Here is an 8,270-nt window from a genome sequence, read left to right on the forward strand (position 1 = left end):
GTAGAATGTAGTTTTGTTCCTCCGAAGAGTGCTACCTGATCTGAAATTCCAGACAAGTGTTAATTTCACTAAGTCTGAGATCTGTTTGTCATATGCATTTTTGCCATGCTTGTTTGATCCTGTTAATGGATGAATTGGCCGTAGCTCAGTGCTAGACTTTTGTTAAGCATCTTGTGTGCATCCCTGCCATGTATTTTGTTGTCATGTTTGGGTGCTGTAGCATATTCATCTCGTTGCATTTAGATGGCTACTTGCTGTAAATCGCAGACCGGGTGTCATTTTTGAATCGCTTGCCATTTCCAAACCGTAACTCCGATTCCGGCGTTCTTTATATCATTTTCAAGCGATTTCATCTCATATTTCCAGTGGCACACTTGGATTTCCAAGTTGAGGCAAGGTTCATGCAATTCCTGTCATATCTTGCATTTTGCATCCCGCATCGCATCCCGCATAGCATATCATCTTTGCATTGTGTTGTTTGAGTTTGCACGTGGTTGATTGTATCCTTGTTGCTTGTTTGTCTTGTTTGGGTAGAGCCGGGAGACGAGTTCGCTAACAAGGAGCCCGTTGAGTTTGCTTTTGAGGATCCAGTCAACTCTGACAACTGTGCAGGCAAGATGATCATACCCTCGAAATCACTACTATCTTTGCTATGCTAGTTTGCTCGCTCTTTTGCTATGCCATTGCTACGATGCCTACCACTTGCTTTCAAGCCTCCCAAATTGCCATGTCAAACCTCTAACCCACCATTGTCCTAGCAAACCGTTGATTGGCTATGTTACCGCTTTGCTCAGCCCCTCTTATAGCGTTGCTAGTTGCAGGTGAAGATTGGGGGCCGTTCCTTGTTGGAACCTTTATTTACTTGTTGGGATATCATTATATTGCCATGTTATCTTAATGCATCTATATATTTGGTAAAGGGTGGAAGGCTCGGCCTCTCGCCTAGTGTTTTGTTCCACTCTTGCCGCCCTAGTTTCCGTCATATCGGTGTTATGTTCCCGGATTTTTGCGCTCCTTACGCGGTTGGGTTATAATGGGAACCCCTTGATAGTTCGCCTTGATTAAAGCTTTTCCAGCAACACCCAACCTTGGTTTTACCATTTGCCACCTAGCCTTTTCTTTCCCTTGGGTTCTGCAGACTCAAGGGTCATCATTATTTTAACCCCCGCGGGCCAGTGCTCCTCTGAGTGTTGGTCCAAACTGTCAGCCGCCGTAGGCTACCAGGGGCAACTCTGGGCTGGCCTACCGGAAGTTTAGACAATCTGAGTGTGCCCTGAGAAAGATATATGTGCAGCTCCTATCGGGATTTGTCGGCACATTCGGGCGGTGTTGCTGGTCTTGTTTTAACCTGTTGAAGTGTATTGAAGAACCGAGATACCGAGTCTGATCGGAACATCTTGGGAGGAGGTCTATTCCTTCGTTGACCGTGAGAGCTTGTCATGGGCTAAGTTGGGACTCCCCTGCAGGGATTGAACTTTCGAAAGCCGTGCCCACGGTTATGGGCAGATGGGAATTTGTTAATGTCCGGTTGTAGATAACTTGAACCTTAATCAATTAAAATGAATCAACTGAGTGTGTTACCGTGATGGCCTCTTCTCGGCGGAGTCCGGGAAGTGGACACGGTGTTGGAGTAATGTTTGAGCAGGTTGCTCTCTAGTTTCTCGCTCATGCTTTGCCTCCTCTTCTCGCTCTCTTTTGCGAATAAGTTCACCACCATATTTGCTAGTCGCTTGCTGCAGCTCCACATATTTACCTTGCCTTACCTATAAGCTTAAATAGTCTTGATCGCGAGGGTGCGAGATTGCTGAGTCCCTGTGGCTCACAGATTACTATTACACCAGATGCAGGGCCTGATGATTCCGCTCCAGGAGACGCGTATGATCTCAAGTGGGAGTTCGACGAGGACTCTCAACGTTACTATGTTTCCTTTCACGATGATCAGTAGTGGTGCCCAGTTGGGGGTGATTGGGACCGTGTCGCTTGTTGGGTTATCTTTTATTTTGGTGCCGTAGTCGGGCCATGAGTGTTTGGTTGATGTAATGTTATTTATGTACTTGATTGACGTGGCGAGTGTAAGCCAACTATGTTATCTCCCCTTTATTAGTTATATTACATGGGATGTTGTGAAGATTGCCTAACTTGCGACATATGCCTTCAATGCGATTATGTATCTAAGTCGTGCCTCGGCACGTGGGAGCTATAGTCGCATCGAGGGTGTTACAAGTTGGTAATCAGAGCCTTCCCCGACCTTAGGAGCCCCATTGCTTGATCGTTTTTAGCGGCCGAGTTGTGTCTAGAAAAATGTTTTGAGTCTTTTAGGAATTATATATCGGAGAGCTTAGGAATTCTTTTTACTTCCCAGTCTCCTCATCGCTCTGGTAAGGCATCCTGACGTAGAGTTTTGACTATTCTCTTCTCAAATTTCACTAAATTTTTTTTAGGATCACGCGGGTATCTTGGAATCATTCCGATGGTTTTATGATGAGAACATTGTCTTGGTGCCTCCTGTCAGGGGTTTAGTGGAAGTGTTCTGGGGAGTTGAGCTCTGAGGTGTTGTCATCATAATTTTATCGTTGCAGTTCTAGAATACCTAAGTCTAGTACACCGACATCGAAAATCTCTTTTATGCAGTTCGTTGCTGAGATAACCTCGACGCCACCCAGTACTGGGGCGGGAGTTCGGGAGTATCGCCATAACTTGTATAACGGATGCTTTTCGAAGGTTGAGGTAGATGGTTTCCGAAGGTTTCTTGGTTATGTGTTGAAGGATGGATACAGCTGGATGTAGGATTTGTTAGTTTGGGTGAGATATTATGCTTCCCCTGTATCCCCAACACCTGATTGCATAACCGGAAAGGTTCGGGAGTTTCATAGGTGGGAATTCTAGTAGCTCTAGTTCTTCTTCCACGGATATTGGTTTGAGATTGGGATTTCTTACCGATTATTCGTTCTTGATCCGTACCTTGTTGATTTATTTCTCTACCTTAATTCTGCGTGGCTTCTCAATTTATGGAGATGTGACCATTTCAAGAGGAATGCATTCGTTCATCTTGTTCGGATGTGAAGACTATATGTTGCAATTTTTCATTCCGTTGGATTCAGCTTCAATATTTGTCTATCAATGTGCTAATGGTGGTCAACCTCTTCAGGATGGCTCCTCCAACGCGCACGACTCCGAATCCTGATCCGCCACCACCTCCCCCTCCTCCGGAGGCATGGCAAGCTATGATGGCTGCAACCAATGCAAACACACAGTTGATCATGCAAATTCTTCAAGAGCGCAATCAAGGCAACCAAGGGAATCAAGGAAGCAATCAGAATTACTTTGCTTCACTCAACCAGTTCCTTGCTAACGGGCCAAAGACTTTCAGCAATTGTGTTGAAGCAACCGATGCTGACGATTGGCTAGTGGATCTGTGCAAGCATTTCGAGTGCAGTAACGTCAGGCCTGAGGACTTTGTCAAGTTCGCTTCCTTCCAACTCAAAGACCAAGCTGCAGAATGGTTCCAGCAGTACAAGGACTCCAGAGGTGGACGTGTTATCATTTGGGATGATTTCCGTCGAGATTTCCGAGCTCATCATATTCCCCAGAGCGTGGTTGAAAGCAAACGTGAGGAATTCCACAATCTGAAGCAAGGCTCTTTGTCTGTCTATGACTACAACAAGTTGTTCCAGAAGCTCGCCCGCTTTGCCAAGCAGGACGTCTCTGATGAGAAGAGCATGATATACCAGTTCAAGGGTGGTCTCAAAGAAGAAATTCAGCTAGCTCTTGTTCTCTTCGAGCCCTTGAGATACGATGAGTTCTACAACATGGCACTGAAGCAAGAGGCTGCTCAGTTGAGGTGTGATGCTTCCAAGAAGCGAGTCAGAGATGTTACTCCTTCTTCCTCTACTCAAGTGGCCAAGCAGCAGAAGTTTTGGCTTCCTCCTCCTCCGTTCCGTCAGCCGTATCAGCAGAAGAGCAAAGGTGGCAGTGGTTCTTCCCACCCACCCAACCCTGGCTTTCAGAACAAGACTTCGTCTCAACCTCCAAGATCGAGTGCTCCGTATCACTGTTCGCTTTCAGAGGTCATGTGCAACAAGTGCCAACAGAAGGGTCACTATGCCAACAAGTGTTTCAACCAGAGGCGTCTTCCTCCTCCTCCTCCTCCTGTCAGATCGGCAAGTACAGCTGTGGTCAAGCATAACCCCAAGTACGCCAAGGTCAATATGGTGAATGCAGCTCAGGCAGACGACTCGTCAGATGTGATCATGGGTAACCTTCCTGTTAATGATGTTCCCACAAAAGTTCTTTTTGACATGGGTGCATCGCATTGCTTTATCTTGAGACCTTTTGCATCTAAGCATGGGTGGTTTTCTCAAGTTATGCATAAGCCATTAGCAGTCGTCTCTCCGGGTAGATGCTTGCTTGCTAACTACGAAGTTCCAGATATTTCTATCTCGATGGGTGATTTCAAGTTTCTAGCTTCTCCAATGATCCTTGGTAACTCGGATATTGATCTTATTCTCGGGATGGATTGGCTTTCTAAGCACAAGGCTCAGCTTGATTGTGCAGCCAGGCAAATTCAAATGACTCATTTGTCTGAGGATGTAATTGTCTTTGCCGCTCGGGATAATACCATCCGTCTGTTTTCTCTCAATGAGAAGGGTGAACTCGATGCCATCTCTCAAATTCCAGTCGTTTGCGAATATCAAGACGTCTTTCCAGAAGAGCTTCCAGGAATGCCTCCGCACCGGCTAGTCGAATTCGTTATTGATCTTGAGCCTGGCACGGAACCTGTGTGCAAACGTCCTTACAAGCTCGAACCTGAAGAGTTGAAGGAGCTGAAGAAGCAACTCGATATTCAAGAGAAAATGGGTCTCATCCGGCCTGGTTCTTCTCCGTGGGGTCGTGGTGTTCTTTTTGTGAAGAAGAAGGATGGAACGGACCGACTTTGTGTTGATTACCGTCCAGTGAACAAGAAGACCATCAAGAACAAATACCCACTTCCCAACATCAATGAGCTATTCGAACAACTCAAAGGTGCCCAAGTATTCTCCAAGCTTGATCTCCGTATGGGTTATCATCAGATTCGAATCCGTGAGCAAGATATTCCCAAGACGACTTTCAGGACGAGCTTTGGTTCATATGAATACACTGTCATGTCTTTTGGCCTCGTCAACGCTCCTCCGACGTTCTCTCGCATGATGAACTTCATCTTCAACGCCTACACCAATGACTTCGTTTTGGTCTATCTCGACGACATTCTGGTTTTCTCCAAGAACAAGGAAGATCATGCCAAGCACTTGCGTTTGGTTCTTGATAAGCTCAAGGAACATCAGTTCTACGCCAAGTTCTCCAAGTGTGAATTTTGGCTCGATGAGGTTCTTTATCTTGGTCATATCATCTCTGCCAAGGGCATTGCCGTGAATCCTGAGAAGGTGTCTACAATTGTGAATTGGGAACCTCCTCAGAACGTGAAGCAACTCCGCAGCTTCCTCGGTCTCGAAGCTATTGCCGAAGATTCGTTGAAAACTTTTCTAAGATCGCGAAGCCTCTCTCAAATCTTCTCCAGAAGCACGTCAAGTATGTTTGGTCTACGGAGTGTGATATTGCTTTCAAACTTTGAAAGAGAAATTGATCACTGCTCCAGTTCTCACTCCGCCTGATGAATCCAAGCCGTACAAGGTCTTTTGTGATGCCTCTCTCCAAGGTCTTGGCGCGGTATTGATGCAAGAGAAGAAAGTTGTTGCTTATACATCCCGCCAGTTGAAGCCTAATGAGAAAAACTACCCCACTCATGATCTCGAGTTGGCGGCAGTTGTGCATGCTCTTTTGACTTGGAGACATCTTCTATTGGGAAGAAAAGTGGACATTTTCACTGATCACAAGAGTCTCAAGGACATCTTCACTCAGCCTAATCTCAACCTCAGGCAAACTCGATGGATCGAAATGATTCAAGAGTATAATCCGAGTATCGAGTATACTCCAGGCAAGGCCAATGTGATTGCTGACGCATTGAGAAGGAAAGCTTACTGCAACAGTCTGATTCTCAAGCCTTATCAACCCAAGCTTTGTGAAGCTTTCCACAAACTTAACCTGCAAGTTGTTCCTCAAGGTTTCCTCGCCAACCTTCAAGTCTCTCCTACCTTGGAAGACTAGATTCGCCAAGCCCAGCTTCTTGATGCTATGGTGAAAAAGGTGAAGATTGGGATTGCCAAGAGTCAATACAAGTACAAGTGCTACCGCCTTGATGACAAGGACACTCTCTTCTTTGAGGATCGTATTGTTGTACCCAAAGGTGAACTTCGTAAAGTGATCATGAACGAGGCTCACAATTCTCTCCTCTCCATCCACCCTGGGAGCACGAAGATGTATCAGGACCTCAAGCAAGCTTATTGGTGGACTCGAATGAAGCGCGAGATTGCTCAATTCGTGAATGAATGTGATGTCTGCAGAAGAGTGAAGGCAGGACACCAAAGGCCAGCAGGTCTCCTCCAACCTCTTGCCATTCCAGAATGGAAGTTTGACCACATTGAAATGGACTTCGTGACTGGGTTCCCAAAGTCCAAGCGTGGCAATGATACTATATTCGTTGTCATCGACAAACTCACCAAAGTGGCTCACTTTCTGCCTGTCAAAGAGTCGATCACTGCAGCTCAATTGGCGGAACTCTATACCTCTCGAATTGTCTCTCTGCACGGTATTCCTCAAGTGATCTCTTCAGACCGTGGCGGCATCTTTACCTCGAAGTTCTGGGATTCTTTTCAGAAGGCCATGGGCACGAACATCCGCTTCAACACAGCTTTCCATCCTCAAACTAGTGGTCAAGTCGAGCGTGTCAACCAGATTCTTGAAGATATGCTCAGGGCTTGTGTGATCTCCTTCGGCATGAAATGGGAGGATTGTCTTCCTTATGCTGAATTCTCCTACAACAACAGTTTTCAAGCAAGTTCGGGCAAGGCCCCATTTGAAATTCTGTATGGCAGGAAGTGCCGTACCCCTCTCAACTGGTCCGAAACCGGTGAACGTCAGCTTTTGGGTAATGACTTAATCACAGAGTCAGAGGAAATGTGCCAATTCATTTGTGATAACCTCAAAGCAGCCCAATCCCGCCAGAAGAGCTACTATGATAGTAAGCACCGTGATTTGGCTTTCGAGATCAGAGATCATGTTTACCTCCGCGTCTCTCCTATGAAAGGTACTCGTCGCTTCGGTATCAAAGGGAACCTTGCCCCTAGATACGTGGGACCTTTCAAGATTGTCAGCAAGAGAGGCGACCTCGCCTATCAACTCGAGCTTCCTTCAAACTTTGCAAATGTTCATGATGTGTTCCATGTCTCTCAGCTTCGAAAGTGCTTCAAGACTCCTGACCGCACCATCAACTTCGAGGACATTGAGCTCCAAGAAGATCTCTCCTATCGTGAGCACCCAGTCGCTATTCTTGAAGAGACTGAACGCAAGACTCGCAACAAGTCAATCAAATTTCTCAAAGTCAAGTGGTCACACCATTCCGACCGTGAAGCTACCTGGGAACGCGAGGATCACCTCCGTTCTGAGTACCCGGCGTTCTTTCAGTCCTAGATCTTGGGACGAGATCCTTTCGTAGTGGTGGAGTGTTGTAACACCCCGGATGTAACTTTCCAAATTTGTACTCCAACTCTTGCCGTTTCTGGCGTTAAGTTATATTTATTTCCTCGGGTTCGGGTTCTTTGTCTCCGTGTGTTGTTGTCGTTGTCATGCATCTCATATCATGTCATCATGTGCATTGCATTTGCATACGTGTTCGTCTCATGCATTCGAGCATTTTCCCCATTGTCCATTTTGCATTCCGGCGCTTCGTTCTCCTCCGGTGGTCATTTCTAGCTTTCTTTCGTGTGTGGGGATTAAACATTTCCGGATTGGACCGAGACTTGCCAAGCGGCCTTGGTTTACTACCGGTAGACCGCCTGTCAAGTTTCGTATCATTTGGACTTCGTTTGATACTCCAACGGTTAACCGAGGGACCGAAAAGGCCTCGTGTGTGTTGCAGCCCAACACCCCTCCAATTTGGCCCAAAACCCACCTAACTCTGCTCCATCATCTAGAGCGTTCGATCACGATCGCATGGTCGAAAACCGCACCTCATTTGGACTCTCCTACCTCCTCCTATGCCTATTTATACCCCCTCCCCGAAAAATCCGGATCCCCTCGTCCTCAAACCCTAAAAATCCGCCTCCGTCGCCGCCGGACGTGTCCGGGGGAGCCGGACAACGTCTGCCCGTCACCGCCGCCAACCGCCGGCCGCCACA

This window comes from Triticum aestivum, chromosome 5A, assembly GCF_018294505.1.
Source record: "Triticum aestivum cultivar Chinese Spring chromosome 5A, IWGSC CS RefSeq v2.1, whole genome shotgun sequence".
Taxonomy (NCBI): domain Eukaryota; kingdom Viridiplantae; phylum Streptophyta; class Magnoliopsida; order Poales; family Poaceae; genus Triticum; species Triticum aestivum.